General features: G+C 45.1%; 1 long non-coding RNA gene across 1 annotated transcript; it reads right to left on the bottom strand.

Moving 5' to 3' along the window:
* Positions 1–12249: 12249 nt before the first annotated feature.
* Positions 12250–15901, bottom strand: LOC124501734 (uncharacterized). The gene is made up of 2 exons (XR_006959809.1): positions 15859–15901; positions 12250–12319 (listed from the first exon to the last, which is right to left on the bottom strand). It is a non-coding gene; the product is annotated as an uncharacterized LOC124501734 (long non-coding RNA).
* Positions 15902–19648: the final 3747 nt, after the last annotated feature.

Raw genomic sequence — 19648 nt, forward strand, 5'->3', positions numbered from 1 at the left:
CCAGGAGTGGGAAAAGCGGTAAGTCAAAGCTCTCTCGCGGGAAGCAGAGAAGTAGGGCATTCAGAAGGAATTAGGTGCCTCTTATGCTCTGCCTTCAAGCCTCTCATCCTAGCTTTTACTCCGGCCAGCGCTGCGGCAACCCGTTTCCTGCGGGTGTGACTGGAACGCCCCGTGTGTCTCTGGCTCCAGGCCTGCCCTGACGCAGCAGTGTGGGACACCTGTGACAATCTGCCCAGCATTCACACATCCACGTTGCACAACCAGGAAACGAGAGTTAATCCCAGAGGACAGGTCGTGGCCACGGAACATGGGGCACCCGTGAACAAGTGCTCCCTCTCTGTCCAGAGTCGCACCGTCCAAGGCACACTTTACACACTGCTAGGAGGGATCCAGGGACTGAGTCTGTGATGGTTAATTTTATGTGCCAACTTGGAGGGTGTTTTGGATGAGATTGACATCGAAACAGCCAATGTTAAGTAAAGAAGAATGCCATCCACAGAGTATGGGTGGGCCTCAACCAATCAGTTGAAGGCCTGAAGAGAACAAAGACCGACCTCCCAGAGCAAGTTCTCCAGCAGACTGTCTTTGGACTTCATGTGTACCAACGGCTCTTGTGAGCCTTGGGCCTGCCGGCCCACACTGCAGATTTTGGACTTCCTAGCTTCTGTAATCATATGAGCCAATTATTTAAAATAAATCTCTTCGTCCTGCTTCTCTGGGGAGCCTTGAGTAACACAGAGCCCCAGGGACCGACTTGAGAATGCACTCTTGTATTGGCTCTCCCCCTTTCCTGCCGCACTCTCCCGGTCTCCGGAATCATTCGCATTCAAAATAAACCGTGAAGGAACGTGCACACCTTTGTCTCAGGCTTGCCTTCTAGGTGCTCCCCAGCCAGTGCACATGCACAACCGGAGACAGTCAATATACAAGGACATTCGGGGCTCAGAGAGAGCCTGACGTGTCTTCGATTTCTGCGTATCGGGAGACCCGGAACCCCGGCCAGGGCGCTCAAGTGTAATGGGACAAATGCTGCCCGGCCGCCTCCTGTTCCCCTCATGGGACTGCACTTCTGTCCATCACAGAACCACGGCCCTTTGTATCCCCCATGCTGCCTAGCATAAGGGAAGTTTCCTAAAAGCACTTGTTCAGCTGGACTGGACGTTTCATTTTCAAATCTGCCTATGTATTGTCATGACATAGACCTAGTTTGTTGTTGTTCAAATGTTGTGTTACTCAGTGGGTGCAAATACAAAAGATGTGGCTAAAAACTACGCCCTGGTGCTACACGGGCATAGATTCAAGTCTCAGTTCCTCCACTAACTGGATTTGGCACACCAGCATCTCTCTATAGAGGAACATAATCGGATTTTTCTGCTGAGAGAAAATAAAGGCCCATGTAGAATTCCCTTTCCAGCTAAATGCCAATACCACAATGAGGGAGAGAAGAGGGTTTTCTTTCTTAAGAGACTAAGAGAGTACCACTATAAAGGTTTTCACTGAAAGAAATGCTATAGGATTTATTTCAGGGTAAAAAAAAAATCTGGAAGAGAGAAATGTTAAGTTTATCAACTAGAAAGTAATTGTAACTATGTGGCAAATCTAAATCAGCACTGCCTGTTTGGAAACAACAGCACTAGTAAGTGATTTGAGGGCTGTAAGAATGAGAGACGGAAGTAAAAAATTGACAATAATGGCATAGAGACAGGAGGGGGTGTTTGGATTAAAGCATTTTAGGGCTTTGGCATGATTCAAGACTAAAGGAGAGATATTTATTAATTTCACATTAAGTCAAAATGAATGTTAAGTATGGAAAAAGGAGGGGTGGGAGTGGATGAAGGGATGTAATGAAAATTCAATTGATCCAACCAAAGACAAGAAGAGGTTTTTTTTTTTTAATCGAGTAACTAAAAAAACACAAAAAAACAGAAGGTACGAAAGCAGACGGCAGAAATGAATGCATACGTATCTACGTTACCCATCTAAGTTACCACCGGAAGACAGAGATCACAGACAAGGTAGAAATAAGAAAAATGCACCTGTATGATATTTATGAGACACGTACCAAAAGCTGAAGTACCAGAAAGACTGAGACTCGAGGGGAAAGTGGTTTATGAGGAAAATATTACCCAAAAGAAAGCTGGTGCACTTATCTTAATATCAGAAAAAAGCTGAAAGATGGAAATTGTCGTTAGACTTAAGAGGCTGTGATAAAAGGAACATTTTCTCACACAGGCACAAAATTTCTGAACCTGCTTGGAACCTAACAACATAATCTCAAAACATACAGACCAAAAATTGACAGAATTACAAGGAGAGATTGACAAACCCACAGTGAAGTAGGAGGGTTCACCATCTTTCCAAGGACGGACTGAACATTTGTGAATATTGATCATGTACTAAGCTATAATGCAAGACTCAACAAATACGAAAAACTAACATAGTAAAGACCAAGTCCTGAACTCAAGATCATAAAAATATAACAAAAAATAAGCAAAAAATGTCTACACTATTGCCATTAAAAAAAAATAAACTTCAAAATAATTCTTGGGGGAAGAACTCAGAACTGTAATAACTTAGGACCGAGTAATAATACTTTTTACACTTCCCCTCCACTGTTCCATTCTACCCCCTCTTGGCCGATGCCGTTAAGACAAAACACTGACACACACACACACACACACACACACACACACACTCTTTATGTTGGAAATGAAGAAACAAAAAAGTCATTAGCAGAAGACCCCAATATTGAGGATCAAAGAGGATCAAGGACAAGCCATTGGTAGAAGAGAGTTCAGTGAGACCGCAGGATGTAAGATGAATATCCAGAAATTAATTATTGGCCAAATGACTACAATAAATATTTGGGAACTAATTTTTAAAGCGGTACCATTTTGCAATCGCTACAAAGCATTTAAGGTATCTAGGAACAAATCAAACAAAAGATGCGTAACATCACAAAACTTTTTGAATAACGTAAGTCGGTAAGGAAATTTGACATTTTAACAACGGGAATCCTCCTCAAACTAACATTAAATGTTATCATTAAATGCAATTTTACGTAAAGTCTCAACAGGGCTTTTTGAAGAACTCTTAAACTGATTCCAAAATGTATGCGGAAGTGCAAAGAGCCAAGTATATCAAGAACGCTTTGAATAATGTAGGGAGACTTACTGGGCTAGTTATCAAGACTTACTGTGAAGCTATCATAGTTAAGTTGTTGGTCCTGAGATAAAAATGTGGTGAATCGGAACTCAGAGAGCTGAGGCAGACTCGTGCATATAAGAAACACAATGCAAATCAAGCTGCTTTACAAAAAGAAAAGGATTTAAGGAAGGAGACTCGACGCGGCTGGTTCCTGCAGCAGCAGACACACAGCTGGTGAGGGCGAAGGTGGGCGAGAAGGACGCTGCCTTCCCAACCCAAAGGGTGGTGATCTGAGCTCTGGCCACTGACTGCTGCTTCTGACCACCAGGGGGCAGGCAGGGTTCGAGCCCCGTGTCAGGCTCTGTGCTGACAGCTCGGGGCCTGGAGCCTGCTTTGGATTCTGGGTCTCCCTCTCTCTCTGCCCCTCCCCCACTCATGCTCTCTCTTTCTCTCTCTCTCTCTCTCTCTCTCTCTCTCTGTCTCAGAAATAAAAACATTTAAAAAAATTTTTTTTTCAACGTTTTATTTTATTTTTGGGACAGAGAGAGACAGAGCATGAACGGGGGAGGGGCAGAGAGAGAGGGAGACACAGTATCGGAAACAGGCTCCAGACTCTGAGCCATCAGCCCAGAGCCCGACGCGGGGTTCGAACTCACGGACCGCGAGATCGTGACCTGGCTGAAGTCGGATGCTTAACCGACTGCGCCACCCAGGCGCCCCTAAAAAATTTTTTTTAAGTCATTCTGGGGGTGCCTGGGTGGCTTAGTCGGTTAAGTGTCCGACTTCAGTTCAGGTCATGATCTCGTGGTCTGTGAGTTCGAGCCCCGCATCAGAATCTGTGCTGACAGCTCGGAGCCTGGAGCCTGGAGCCTGCTTCGGATCCGTGTCTCCCTCTCTCTGCCCCTCCCCTGCCCACACTCTGTCTCTCTCCTTAAAAACTGAATAAATGTTAAAAAATAATTAAATAAACAAGCAAAACGAAACAATATACCCAAAAACACCAAACCTGGAAATGAGGGAGAGAATATAATTTCTACTGTTACCACATTGTTAGATTCAAAAGTCCAGTTTTCAACAACAACAAAAAAACACAAAGCATGCAAAGCAGCAGAAAGTATGGCTCAAAGGAAAAACAAAAAACAGAAACTATTCCTGAAAAAAAAGACCTGAACGGCAGATCTACTAGACAAAGACTTTAAAACAACGGTCTTAAAGATGCTCAAAAAACTATAGAAAGATGTGAACAAAGTCAAGAAAATGATGTAGGAACAAAATGCAAATAGGAATAAAGCAGCAGTTACCCTAAAAAGAAACCAAAAAAATTCTGGAACCGAAAAGTATGATAACTCAAACAGAAAATTCACTACAAAGATTCAAAGATAGATTTGAGCAAGCAGAAGAAAGCATCCCTGAACTTGAAGATACGACAGTGGAAATGATTAATTCTCAGGAATAGAAAGAAAAAACATTGGAAAAAAGTGAACAAAGCCTAATGGACCTGTAGGACACCATCAAGGAGCCTAACATACGTAATGCGGGAGTCTCACAATAGGAGAAAGGGGCAGAGCGAATATTTGAAGAAATAATGGCTGAAAACTTCTTAAACCTGATGAAAGACATGAATATAAACATCCAAGAAGCTCAATGAAGTCCAAGTAAAATGAACTCAAACAGACGCACACCAACACAACATAATTGAACTTTTTAAAGACAAAGAGCAAATCTTGAAAGTAACAACAGACAAGCAAACTGTCATATACAAGGGATCTTCAATAAGATTATCAGCAGATTTCTTATTAGAAATTTTGAAGGCCATAAGGCAGGGGGCCAATATACTCAAAACGCTAAAAGAAAAAAAAAAAAACCCTGTCAACCAAGAATCCTATATCCTTCAAAAGTGAGGGAGATGGGTCGGCTGGGTGTCTCAGTCAGTTAGGCATCCGACTCTGGCTCAGGTCATGATCTCATGGTTTGTGGGTTCGAGACCTGCGTTGGGCTCTGGGCTGATGGCTCGGAGCCTGGAGCCTGCCTCAGATTCTGTGTCTCCCTCTCTCTCTGCCCCTCCCCCACTTGCACTCTGTCTCTCTTTTTCTCTCAAAAATAAATAAACATTTTTTAAAAAGTGAGGGAAAGGGGTGCCTGGGTGGTTCAGTCGGTTGAGCGTCCAACTTCGGCTCAGGTCGTGATCTCACAGCTCATAAGTTTGAGCCCCGCGTCCGGCCCTGTGCTGACAGCTCAGAGCCTGGAGCCTGCTTCGGATTCTGTGTCTCCCTCTCTCTCTGCCCCTCCCCTGCTCACACTCTGTCTCTGTCTCTCAAAAATGAATAAACGTTAAAAAAAATGTTTTTAAGTGAGGGGAGAAATTAAGACATTCCCAGATAAATCAAATTTGAGGGAGCTCGTTACCACTAGACCTGCCCTGCAAGAAATGCTAAAGGGAGTCCTGTGAGGTGAAATAAAAGCACACCAGATAGAAACTTGAAGCCGTACAGAGAAATAAAGATCTCGATAAAGGCAAATACGTGGGCAATTATTTAAAAGCTAGTATTGTAGCAATGGTTTGTAAATGCATTTTTTGTTTTCTGCATGATTTAGAGACTTACGTGAACAGGATTATTACTCTAAAAGCTAATGTGGTCGTAACTTTGGTTTATAACTCCAAATTTTGTTTTCTACATAGGAGATGAATGCATTTACAAGAATTACCAGCTTATGTTTGGGCATACAACATATATGGATACAATCTGGGGGACATCAACAACCAAAAGCGGTGAGGACAGGGCTGTAAAGAAGCAGAGCTTTTGTATGTTGCTGAAGTTAGGCTGGTATACATTCAAATTAGCATATTGTCACTTTAGGGGCGCCTGGGTGGCGCAGTCGGTTAAGCGTCCGACTTCAGCCAGGTCACGATCTCGCGGTCCGTGGGTTCGAGCCCCGCGTCAGGCTCTGTGCTGACAGCTCGGAGCCTAGAGTCTGTTTCCGATTCTGTGTCTCCCTCTCTCTCTGCCCCTCCCCCGTTCATGCTCTGTCTCTCTCTGTCCCCAAAATAAATAAAAAACGTTGAAAAAAAAATAGTGTTTAGAATATTGTCACTTTAGGATGTTAAATATAATCTCCACAGTAACCACAAAGAAAACGGCCCTGGGATATACACAAAAGGAAATGGGAAAGGAATTTAAACATTTCACTACAAAAAGTCAACTGAACACAAAAGAAGGTAGTAATGCAGGAAATGAGGGACAAAGAAGCTAGAGGACATGCAGAAAACAAATAGCAAAATGATCAAAGTCCTTCTCATCAGTAATTACTTTAGCCGTGAATGGATTAAACGCCCCATTCAAAAGATCCAGTTTGGCACAAGAAATAAAAATGCACGACCCAACTATATGCTGTCTACAAGAGACACTTCAGATCCAAACACAAAACAGACTGAAAATGAGAGAGTGCACTAGTCCATGCAAATAGTGATCAGCACAGAGCAGCAGTGGCTCTACTAATATCAGACAAAATAGACTTTAAATCAGAAAAGGATACAAAAGACAAAGAAGGACATTATATGTTAATAAAAGGTTCAATACAACAAGAAGACATAACAATTATAAACATTTATATAACTGTTCATTGCTTCTCGGTCATGTAATTTCTTAGCATAGTCATTCACATATCCCTTAGAGTCCCTTTTATTGCTTGAAGTTAGTTGTGATGTTTCCTCTTTCATTTCAGATTTAACAGTTTGTGTGTTCTCTCTTTCCTTCTTGGTCAGACTAGCTAAAATTTTGCTACTTTTTACTTTTGTTTTTTTTTTTTTAATCAGTCTTTGCTTTTCTTTTCTAATTCTTTTCTCTTTTTCATTTATTCCCACTCTCTCTCTCTTTTACGTTTCTTAGAGTGGAAGTTTTGTTTATTGATTTGAGAACTTTTCTTCTAATATAAATTTTGTTCTACGCGTGGCATCTGCTGCTTTCCTTAAGTTCTCGTATATTGTCTTTTCTTTCATCTCTATGTATTTCCCAGTTTCTCTGGTGATTTTGACTCTTCGTTATGAATGTGCTGCTTCAGTATTCCATATTTTTGAATTCCCCAAATTTCCTCCCTCTCTCATCTCACTCTACTGTGGTTTGAGAACAGACTTTGTATGATTTCAATTCTTTCAACCTTAGGAGACTTGTTTTATGACATAACATATGGTCTATCCTGGAGAATGTTCCATGTGCCCCTGAGAAGAATGTGTCCTCTGGTGTTGTTGGGCGAAGTGCTCAGAAGATGCTTGTTAGGTCTCGCGGGTTTCGAGAGTTGTTTAAGTCATCTGTTTCTTTGGGGATCTTCTGCCAAGGTGGTCTATCCACTATGGACAGTAGGACATTGAAATCTGCAACTATTATTGTTGTCTATTTCTCCCTCCAATTCTGTCTCTTTTTGTTTCATGTACTTTGGTTGCTTTTATGAAAGGTTAGTTGATTTTTGGAGGTCCTTATCATCCCAGAAGTGCTTCCATCTTTGATATCTTGTTTGGAGCCCAGAAAACCTGTGAGCTTTTCCACTGGAGATCAATATTCTTCTATACATGGCTTCTAGGGTGTGGTAGCAGGGTTCATAGTTCACAGTGCACAATGATAATATTCATTTTCTCCAGAGATAGCTCACAGATCTCACCATCTGGCACCATATGAAGGTCATGACCAAAGTTGTAGCTGAAAACTGGCATACTGACCCCTAATGACCTCTTCAGTTTTCTCTGGGGAAAGTGATGTGCCCCATATCGCCAATAGCCTCAAACTTTACATTGTATTTCACCCAAACCATATATTTCACCTGGAAGTCATAATTGCCAAACTACACAGCTGTCAGGATCTTATCTCCAGCTAGAATCTATGTTAGAATCTGTGTAGACTGCATCCCAGGTCAAGTCACTATTCCTAGATTCCCCAACTTCTCAGTACATAGCTTTGTGTATCACAGACTATTTTAGTTTCTTAACTGCTTGTTTCGCCATCACTCCTCTCTCACAATGTGGGTTTCTACTATAAGCAAACTCAAAGTGAAATGCTGAATCAGAATTTCGTTCATTAGTCTCCATAATGAGTTTTAGCCAGTCCCGTCTCCACCTTCAGTCTTTGTCTTCCTAACATGCTCTGAGATGTTCTTTCCTTATGAATTTTATCCAAAGGTAAGTATCATAGATTTGTTTTTGCACTTGGCAGTTGAACAAATGTGAGTTTTGCTGGCAAAAGAGTCTCAAAACAATTATGGAAATAATTCAGCTAAATCATAGATTGGGAGCTTTATTGCTATTATAGATATCTGAAATCCAACATGTTCTCCTGGAAAAGATTTCAATTACAGTGCTTAGAGTATCCTTGCCTAATACAGCTCGGTGCAAATAGTCTCACATGTAATAAGGTAGATACATATAATCCTAGGTTATCTCATTCCACTTGTGTTCGGGGTTTTCAATATTCTACATGCACTTCTCCTTCAAAATATTCTCTTTATTCAAACAGAATTATTGGTCTATAGCTCATGTCTAGACTGAGACTAGTGTTTACTAACAACACTTTGAGCCTTTTTTTTTTTTTTCCAAATCAATTTAAGCCCTTATCGACCACGTTATGGACTGAATTGTGCCCCCAGAGCCAGATTCATTGTGTTGAAGCCCTAATCCCAGAAGTCACTGTGTCTGGAGACAGGGTGTAGAAGGAATTAAGGCCGGATAAGACCATAAAGGTGGGGCCCTGATCTAACATCAGCGTCCTGTCCTTCTTTCCCTCTTTCTCTTGCTGTCCCCCTCAGTGCAGAGGAAAGGCCGTGTGAGGACTTAGTGAGAAGCCAGCCATCGACTAGCCAGGAATGGACCCTGCCAGGGTTTGATCTGGGACTTTCCACCTCCAAAACTGTGATAAAATAAATGTCCGTTGCTTACGCCACCCCGCTCGTTTTGTTACAGCAACCTGAGCAGACTTATATACCATGTTTGGCTCTAGAGAGAGGCAGATAAATGAGACAAAGCCCTCTGCCTCAGGAGCACAGAATCTAGTAAGAAGGGACGTCTCGTGAAAATACGTGATCAGTGCTTCCAACTCAGCCTGCGAGTTCTGAAAGGCTCCACAGAGCACAGATTTGAGCAAGGTTTTCAAAGAGGCCCGACTAGGTGAGGAAACAGCAACCCGGGAAGAGAGAATCCCCAGCAAGGACTGACACCTCAAAAGGCAGGACGTATCTGGTGAACACTGAGAGGCTACAGGGTCTAGAGGGTACAGAAGGCATGACAAGGAGGCTTGGGAGGGGAGGGGCTGGAAAAAGGGACTGGGGACAAGATGTGAAGGTCCCCGAGTGCCAAAGAGCCTACGTTTCCCACGTAAGAAAATACCACTCAACATGTTCATTTACTAGAGCTGTTAGACTAGGTATCTTTTTTTTTAAGTTTATTTATTTTGAGAGAGAGAGAGCATGAGTAGATAGGGACAGAGGGAGAGGGGAGAGAGAATCCCAAGCAGGCTCCGCACTGTCAGCGCGGCGCCCTACGTGGGGCTCGAACTCATGAACTGCAAAACCCTGACCTGAGCCAGTATCAGAGTCAGACGCTCAACCACCTGAGCCACCCAGGCGCCCCCTACAGACTAGGTATCTTCACAACAGAAATTAATTTTCTCCTTCCAGAGGCGAGAAATCTGAAATTAGGTGTCAGCAAGGTTGGTTTCCTCTGAGGCCTCCCTCCTCGGCTTGCAGACGGCTGCCTTCTCCCTGGGTCCTCACGCACCTGTCCCTCTGTACGTGCAACTGTGTCCAAACCCCCCCTTCTTGTAAAGATGGCATTCACCTCGGATTAGGGCCCACCTTAATGAACTCATTTTAATTTAATGACCTCTTTAGAGACGCTAACTCTAAATGTGGCCCATTCTGAGTCATGGGGTTATTCCTGCAACACCGGAGGGGTGTGGGAAGGGAGAGGGCACAGCTCAGCCCATGGCAAAAGCTACCACAGGGATGATACACGTGAGACACCGCCTGCTAGGGAAGGGACTCCTTTTATGCCATTTGGTCACTTCTCCCCCCGGTGGACTCCTAGGTTTTGAAAGATTTCATCTGCCAAAGTACACTTATTAACTTATAAATTCTTCATTTCCAAAAATCAAAGACAGTAGGCCGGTCAGATGTGATCAGCAGGTAACATCTAGAATCACCATACTGAGCTGATAAAATCTCAACCAAGAGGAGAAGCTGACATTCACATCGACCTGTGAGGACTTGTTGTGGGGAGCGTGTGAGTGTATGTGTGTGCGTGTTGTGGCTGGAGACAAGACTTTCTGGAGTGTCACATGTGCTGAAGTGTATGCTCCCCCCCCCCGACACACACACACAGTGTCTGCATCGTAGCACTTAGCATATCGTATCGCCATTTTGTGGTTGTGACTGCATCCCCCCTCTAGATTCTGAATCCCTGTCAACAGGGACCCCATCTCACTCATTTTGCAACCCCAGCAACGTCCCTGGTTGTCTTAAGCTGACTAGACCCATTACCACATCTTTAAGGCCTCTGGAGAACAAGGGACCATGAAGCTGAAACCCACTGCTCTAGGATGTTCAGTGTACACGGGGAGGCTCTACGGTCACGTGTTCACACTCCCACCATACACACTCTTATTTTAAATGCCATCACGCCGCAGATAAAGATGGTACGGAGCAGGAGATCGATACAGCTGTGGGATTCTGAGTGGGGACTCCTCAAAAGCTGGGGCACTCAGCAGAGCCAGCCAGGAAAGACCATCTCTGCTTCCCTGTCTGTGCCTGGCCGACTCCCACTCCCCCTGACAGCAAAGGTATCACCTGGGCCTGGCCAAGTCTCATATTTAATCCCATCTTGATAAATGCCATTGAATGGGCGAATGAAGGCATACATGAATAAATGAATAACAGAACTGTAAGTAAAAAAAAAAAAAAAAAAAAAAAGGCGGAGCACTCAGGAAAGGAGGTGAGGTGGGCTTTGACAGATGGAGACGAATTTGGAATAAGCAGAGAAGAGGGAAAGACATTCAGGTGAGGAAATCACAAGAGAAAATTCAGGGATGGAAAGATGTTTTAGGGTTTTCAGTAGGTAAAATTTTTATTTTTATTTTATTTTTATTTTTAATTTTTTTTTAACGTTTATTTATTTTTGAGACAGAGAGAGACAGAGCATGAACGGGGGAGGGTCAGAGAGAGGGAGACACAGAATCTGAAACAGGCTCCAGGCTCTGAGCTGTCAGCACAGAGCCCGACGCGGGGCTCGAACTCACGGACTGCGAGATCATGCCCTGGGCCGAAGTCGGCCGCTTAACTGACTGAGCCACCCAGGCGCCCCAGTAGGTAAAATTTTTATTTATTTTTATTTTTTTATTTTTTTTATTTTTTTTTCAGCGTTTATTTATTTTGGGGACAGAGAGAGACAGAGCATGAACGGGGGAGGGGCAGAGAGAGAGGGAGACACAGAATCGGAAACAGGCTCCAGGCTCCGAGCCATCAGTCCAGAGCCTGACGCGGGGCTCAAACTCCCAGACCGCGAGATCGTGACCCGGCTGAAGTCGGATGCTTAACCGACTGCGCCACCCAGGCGCCCCTAAAATTTTTAAATCAAAGTTTGATATACAGAGAAAAGTTTATAAATCATAAGGGTACAGCTAAATGAATGATCAGAAAGGAGATATATCCACATAGCCCCCTTTGAGATCAAGAGATAAGACATTATTCTCTGTATCTCCTTTTGTATGGTTGAATATTGATCCACAGGATGTATTAGGAAATATCAACATAAACAAACACCCAAGAGGGGGATATGTTCTGTTTCCTCGGTCCATCACAGCAGCTTGAACAACGGCCACGCAAAGACAGCAAGTCTTTTTTTTTTTTTTTTAATGTTTTATTTATTTTTAAGACAGAGCATGAGTGGGGAGGGGCAGAGAGGGAGACACAGAATCCAAGGCAGGCTCCAGGCTCTGAGCTGTCAGCACAGAGCCCGACGCGGGGCTCGAACTCACGGACTGCGAGATCATGCCCTGGGCCGAAGTTGGACGCTTAACCGACTGAGCCACACCCAGGCACCCCAAGACAGCAAGTCTTAATCCCAGGGATTTGTAAATGCTACTTTATTTGGAAACGAGGACCATGGATACATCTTTTGGGGGCCACTACTCCAGCGCTGAAAGAGAGAAATTAGCATCAGTCTGTCGCCAAAATCTCCTGTGGGCAAGTTAGTAACAGAAGCTTACACCTGCCAGGCTGAGGGCCAGATCTCGGACACCTGCAGGTACCCTTCTGCCCCACTACAAACCGCTAGCATCCCTGTCACCTCTTTCCATCAAAACAGCACAAGTCGTTATTATTTCCATTTTACAGATCAATAAACTGAGCTACCAAAGATGTGAGTAAAGCTGCAGGTCAAACGTGGTGAGGACAGAACTGGAATCTGGACTCTGACGTGATCATGGAAATACACCTGTCACCCCTATCCCCCCTGCCTCCTTCACCTCCTCCAAGACTATTACAAAGGCCATCACTTTGGGGCCATACACACGGTGACAGATGACAAACACAAGAGGAGACGTCCACAGATCTCTGAAAAAAAACCTTGAGTTTTCTTTTCTAGTCTCAGCCTCCCTGATTCCTGCGGCCTTCACTTAGATCGCATGGCCTGTCCCCTCACCCCCACAGTCACATCCTCGAAGTCGGCCACACTGCGTCTGCACGCTTCTTGAAAGAATGCTTCCCGGAACCGACAACTGTAAAAACTAACTTTTATGGAGTACTTATGTGCCAGGCTCCCTTCTAAGCACTTCGATTACAGAACTTCAATTTAATGCCAACAACTCCATCAGATAAGATTACTATTATTATTCCCCATATTGGAAATGAGGAAACAGACACGGAAGTTAAGTATGTTGCTCAAGGCCACCAAGTTAGGAAATGAAAGCTGGTACTGAAACGTAGGCAGCCTGTCTCCAGAGCCCTGTACTCTTTTTTTTTTTTAATTTTTTTTTTCAACGTTTATTTATTTTTGGGACAGAGAGAGACAGAGCATGAACGGGGGAGGGGCAGAGAGAGAGAGGGAGACACAGAGGGAAACAGGCTCCAGGCTCTGAGCCATCAGCCCAGAGCCTGACGCGGGGCTCGAACTCCCGGACCGCGAGATCGTGACCTGGCTGAAGTCGGACGCTTAACCGACTGCGCCACCCAGGCGCCCCTCCAGAGCCCTGTACTCTTAACCTCTACCCTCTATGCCGCCTCGCCTCGTGCCTACTCAAGCGTCAGAAGAGACCACCTCCCTTGTTTCAAGTACTATATTCCACGTGATGCGACCTTAGGTCACATGGCAGTTACATCACGTGCAGGCATTTATTTGTTCACTGCTAAACGCGTATGCATCTATCCCTCTCCTCCTCCTTACCAGAAGAGTCCCCGAAAGCCACAGACTCGGAGAAAAAGTATGTGGCAGGGGTGGCGGGTGGACAGGCAGAAAGAAGGCCAAGAATGAGAGAGGGCGAGCCACAAAAACAGATGAAGGATCCAAGCACGTCAACTTGGAGGCGCCACGACAGACCAGGTGCAGGAAGACTGTGGGCTGGTTGAGGACAAGTCTCACAGATAGCGCGTTTGCATTACGTTATTCCGCAGAGTCCTCAGAGGCAGGCCAGGCACCATCCTCGGCTGCATCTAGAAAAGCGCCTGCGCTCAGCAAACCTCGACACTGTTGATCACTCGGAGGCACCAGCGACCAGAAAGGAGAAAAGTGTCTTATTCCAAACACGTTAGACATGGCGGGGGATGGAAGCAAGCCGGATCTCTGCAAAGACGTGGCGGACGTGCTCTCGTGTGGCCTCTCTCTGGCTTTGTCTCCAAGACTCGTGCACCTTAGTCACTTCACCGTTCCGTCGCCACCTCTGCCCCCTTTCCACGTACGCGAAACCCACTCACCTTGGAGGCCACTCAGCCCCAGTGCTGGGAACGCGTCCTTCATCACGCCCTCTGCGGGGATCTCTCCCGCTTCAGAGCCCAGAACAATTTTTGCCTCTGCCATCATTGGGCCACAATATCTCCTGACGGTTTTCTTTCATTCTTTTAATTCTTGTTGGCAAAATTTTGTTCCCAGAAACATGATACAATAGGCTACTCTATACAATTCATGGTATTTTGAGCATTTTTTTAAACATGCTAAATACTGCTACTGCTTTTTCAGAGATCGTAAAGCCTCACGAGAAAATAAGTAACAGCTGTACAAGACGTAGCAGTTTGTCTTAATCCTTTTGTACTGATGTCTGAAATGTGAAAAACACAAAAGCTGTGACATGTTGGGAGCACCCGATGGAGTGGAATCTCTGGGACAAAGCAAGTCAGGCACTGCTCAAAGTCTTGAGAATCCAGCTAAATCCCAGTTGAATCATTGATACTTTTTTGTTATGAAACCAAACGTGTCGACATTGAAAGATCTAGTCTAGAATCTATAAAGGGGGATAGGGAGTCTCCGGCCCTTGGGCAACGTTCCAAAAACCTACTGGAAATCATAAATCTAACAATAAAACTACCCCAGTTAAAACATCACAGTTCTTTGCTTTCAGCTCGAATCGTAAGAACCCGGTGAATTACATTAGTTATGGTGTGGAAGCCAAAACCTCTGAATGGTACATTTTTGATTAGTAAAAGGAAACTATTGTTTTGTAACTAAAATCTTTTAAAACAAGAATCCCGTTAGAAAAAATAATTTAGGGGTGTCTGGATGGGTCAGTCAGTTAAGCGTCCAACTTCGGCAAAGGTCATGATCTCACGATGAGCTCAATCCCTACACTGGGCTCTCTGCTGTCAGAGCAGAACCTGCTTCGGATCCTTTGTCTCCCTCTGCCCCTCCCCCGCTTGCGCCCACATACCCTCTCTCTTTCAAGAGTAAAATAAGCATTTAAAAGAGAAAGAAAAAAACAATTAAAAACCTTTAATATTCCCATTCAATCCTTACAACTTAATGAAGGTATTATTACTACCTTCAATTTACAGATGAGGAAACTGAGTGAGCTCTCGTCCAAGAGTTCAATAGCTTGTCCAAGGCCATCCAGCTGGCAAGCAGCCTGCTCGGGAATCAAGGGGCAATTAATGCCAGAGCTCACGTTCTTCGTCTCCGGATTTTATTCATCTCCCTTTCCTCTCTCACTTTGGATAGCCTCTGCCTTCCCAACAACTAAAGGAGGAGGGCTCCCAGTAGCTTCAAGTTCAGGCAAGAAGCAGCATGGGAGGAAACAAGGCTCTTGGGGAGTGTCTGTTGGAGACACGTCACCCTGTGGATTTCTGGACCTCAGACGAGTCCGGGGAAATGCGTATCTTCTAAGAACTATGGCGTTTGGGGGCACAATCATTTAAGAATTCCATGCTCTATGGTCTGGGAATAACGACCCCAAATTCTTCATTCTGCTGCCTTTAGCACCTACCTCCTCCTGACCGTGGATATCGTTTTATCAATACTCAGTCACCCTCCTAGGGAACTGAAGAATGGGATGAGGAAAGCAGCACGTGATATTCTTTTCGGCACTGCCTGCTCCCTACCCGTTTGTTCTAACCTCTTTTCCCCTTTTTCTTTAGATAAAAGATACTCCAGGACGGGGCACAAATTCTCTTCGACAAATGACCCAAAATAAAAGACAAAGGTGCAAGTACATTTCTAGATTTTAAGAGGTCATTTCTAGATTTAAAGAGCACCTGGGCGGCTTGGTCGGTTGAGCATCAGGCTCTTGATTTCAGCTCAGGTCATGATCTTGGGGTCGTGAGATCAAGCCCCGTGGAAGGCTCCGTGATGAGTGTGGAGCCTGCTTGGGATTCTCTCGCTCTCTCTCTCTCTCTCTGCTCCTCTCTCCCGCTTGGATGCTCTCTAAAATTAAAATAATAAAGAGGTCACTGCAGGGGCACCTGGGTGCCTCAGTCGCTTAAGTATCTGATTCTTGATCTCCGCTCAGGTCTGGATCTCAGGGTTGTGAGCTTAAGCCCCCACATTGGGCTCTGCACGGGGCATGAAGCCTCCTTAAAAATAAATGAATAGGCCATTGCAGATACAAAGGAGGTGGTGGCTTCTATTAGTCGGGAACTTCTGCAGCCCTACTCCACACCAGCAGCCCCACTGCGGGGCTGACGGTACATCTCATATGTGAATTCCATAACATCGGGAGCAGAGTGGCCCTGTAGGCTTCCCGTTGAACCGCGCTTTCTGTTACGTCCTAATAGAGAATGATTCCAATCTCAAAGTTCAAGTCTACCTGAACCAGAGGCCAGGACACAGCGGCCATTCAACAGATCTTATCTTGCAATTTTCTTCACCGGGTTAAACTAGACTTCAATTGTCCACGACGTTAATGACTTGATCACAGTGTGAAGCCAACCCAGTGGCGGTTCCTGTCCGCTAGTGGAACTCAAGCAGCACAAAGCAGGACTAAATGAACTCGTTTTGAATTAGGTGAAGCAGGGAAACCAACAGGTGTGGGTATTTATTAACTGAACATAAGAAAATGACCCAGCCTGGGCAACCATAAAAATCCTCGGTGGTTAAGCAAAGTGAAAGGGATTTCAGAAATACTATCTAACACCTTTGGAGAACTATTTCATAAATTTCCCAAAGACCTTCACTAAATGGACGCAGCCAAATTCAATGGAGGTAGAGGTCTGTGTGCAAACTGCCTCTATTCTCCTGAGTTATAGCCAGTTTAACGCTGTCATTTCAGTAAGCAGGGAATTTTAACACATAATGTGCAAGTCAGCCAAAGTGCTATTAAATGCATAAATCTTTTTATTTGCATTAGAAAGGCATCCATCACCTCACGCTACAATTCGCAATTAAGAAGTAAATGTACTATTTTGCTTCGCCTCACAAGAAAACTTTTGTATTATTTCCAGAATAAAAGTTGTGATTTTAACTCGCTACATTTCAATGGTAAATACAGTTGATCCCTGAACACAGGAGTAAGGGTCACTGACAGCCTCCCCTGTCAAAAATCCAAGTATAACTTTTGACTCCCCCAAAACCGAACCACTGTTGACTGGAAGTCTTACTCAAATCATAGTCAATTAACCATTGACAGAGCTTGTATCTGCATTGTACACTGTATTCTTAGCCTAAAATAAGCTAGACAGAAGAGTGTTAAGAAAGTCATCAGAAAAATACAGTACTATACTGTATTTATTGAAAAAAATCCACACCTAAGTGGACCCGTATGGTTCAAGTCTGCGTTGTTCAAGGGTCACCTGTACCTGCGCGAAAGGCTACCCCTACTTACCTAAGCTGTCTGTCTCTTAGGTGGTAACAACCCAGATATTACACAGCAAGTAATCTAGCCTTTCTACTTTCACGTTAACAACTACCATTCAATTTACAGGAAGGCACTAGAGGGGGACCTGGGGGGCTCAGTCAGTTAAGCATCCAACTCTGGGTTTCGGCTCAGGTCATGATCTCGTGGCTTTGTGGGTTCGAGCCTGGAGTCGGGGTCAGCTCCGGCAGCAAGGAGGCTGCTTGGGATTCTCACTCTCTGCCCCTCCCCCACTCGCACAGTCTCTCTCTTTTTTTTTTTTTAATTTTTTTTTTTTTTTTAACGTTTATTTATTTTTGGGACAGAGAGAGACAGGGCATGAACGGGGGAGGGGCAGAGAGAGAGGAAGACACAGAATCGGAAGCAGGCTCCAGGCTCTGAGCCATCAGCCCAGAGCCTGACGCGGGGCTTGAACTCATGGACCGCGAGATCGTGACCTGAGCCGAAGTCGGACGCTTAAGCGACTGAGCCACCCAGGCGCCCATCTTCTTTTTTTTTTTTTTTTTTTAAATAGGCACTAGAGGGGCGCCTGGGTGGCTCAGTCAGTTAAGCGTCCGGCTTCGGCTCAGGTCATGATCTCATGGTCCGTGGGTTTGAGCCCCGCATCGGGCTCTGTGCTGACAGCTCGGAGCCCAGAGCCTGCTTCGGATTCTGTGTCTCCCTCTCTCTCTGCCCCTCCCCTGCTCCTGCTCTGTCTCTGTCTCAAAAATAAATAAAAATGTTAAATAAATAAATAAATAAATAAACAAACAGACACTAGAGACATTTTGGGATGAATGAGCTTCACACAGAACCAAATACGAAGACTCACAAGCTGCTGATCAGATCAGGAAAGTCTGGGATAATATCTCTCTCAATAAGGAAACAGATGGGTTCGTTCTTTTAGTAACTGGTTGGGTGCCTACAACCCAACTACAGATGAAGTGAGGTGAGACTGGGGGTTGGCAGGTGGAACAGGGAGGAAGGTGGCTGGAAAGGTCTAAGCGAGGAGAGTCTAGGACAGTCCCTGTAAAGAATAGGAAGGCTGACCTGGGACAGACAGCAGACATGAGTGGCCACTTGGCTTGGCACCAAACATCTGTGGAGTCCCCAACATAGGCAGGTGTTCAACGGTTGGGACGTCAGGCTGAAGTGAGACCTGGGTTCCGGCACTAACCAAACGGATAGCTCTGATAAGTCATGTATCACCCAGAAGGAGCTGTACTGCAAAAACTGATAAAAACAAAACCGCTAATGAGCATGGCATTAAGGCCCACGCGATGACACACGATTAGTCAACGTTCTTGGACTAGTTACACATACAATTAACAAGGACAGTGAGACAAAGTCAGGCAACAACTAATCCAGTTTCCTGGCTGGACATTTTTTTCATTATCTATCCTCAGGGGGAAAACCAAACATCTGGCAACATCTACCTTTTTGGATTCCTAGGGGAAGTCACCGTAAGGGCAGGGAATACATCAGGCTTTCTTTTAAATGGCCAACGCAGGGACCACTGGTTTTTGTTTTAATTTTTAAAAAATGTTTATTGAGTGAGACAGAATGCGAGTGGGGGAGGGGCAGAGAGCGTGGGGGGACAGAATCTGAAGCAGGCTCCAGGCTCTGAGCTGTCAGCACAGAGCCCGATGGCGATGGCGGGGCTGGAGATCATGACCCGAGCTGAAGTCAAAAGCCGAGCCACCTAGGCGCCCGAGGGACCACCTTTCTTTAACCCTTGTGTGTGCAATCGAGCTGGATAAGGAGTCCCTAACACAGTGGTCCGAGGATGGGCTTTTAGGGAGGGCTCCCACGCACGGGAAATCGTATGCGAACTTGTCCTCTACGAGCACGGATGCACAAACCTTTAGGTTTTCAAATGTTCAACAGCCATAAACCCCTCCCCCACCGAAAAAGGTTAAGAACCATCGCTCTAGGAATGTTCCTTTTCTGAAGCAAGCTTCCTAAATAGTTAATTCTCGCGAGTGACTCCCGGGGTGTCCGCGGCTGGCAAGTCTCGTGACCCCCAATAGGCAGGGACAGACGCGCTGCTCCGTGCGGCGTAACCTAATCCTCCACTACACGAAGCCCTGCACCGAAGCACCTGGAAGGGCTAGGCGGTAGTATTCCGACAAGAGCGCAGGGACGGATGCATTAAGTTGCGCAATGTAACATCGCGTCTGCGCACCGCCTCTTCGTTGGTCCTCACCAGTGGCCCG

The sequence above is a fragment of the Lynx rufus genome, unplaced genomic scaffold, assembly GCF_022079265.1.
Source record: "Lynx rufus isolate CCGP_SWC_20201006 ecotype Redwood Valley unplaced genomic scaffold, mLynRuf1.p SCAF_7, whole genome shotgun sequence".
NCBI lineage: Eukaryota > Metazoa > Chordata > Mammalia > Carnivora > Felidae > Lynx > Lynx rufus.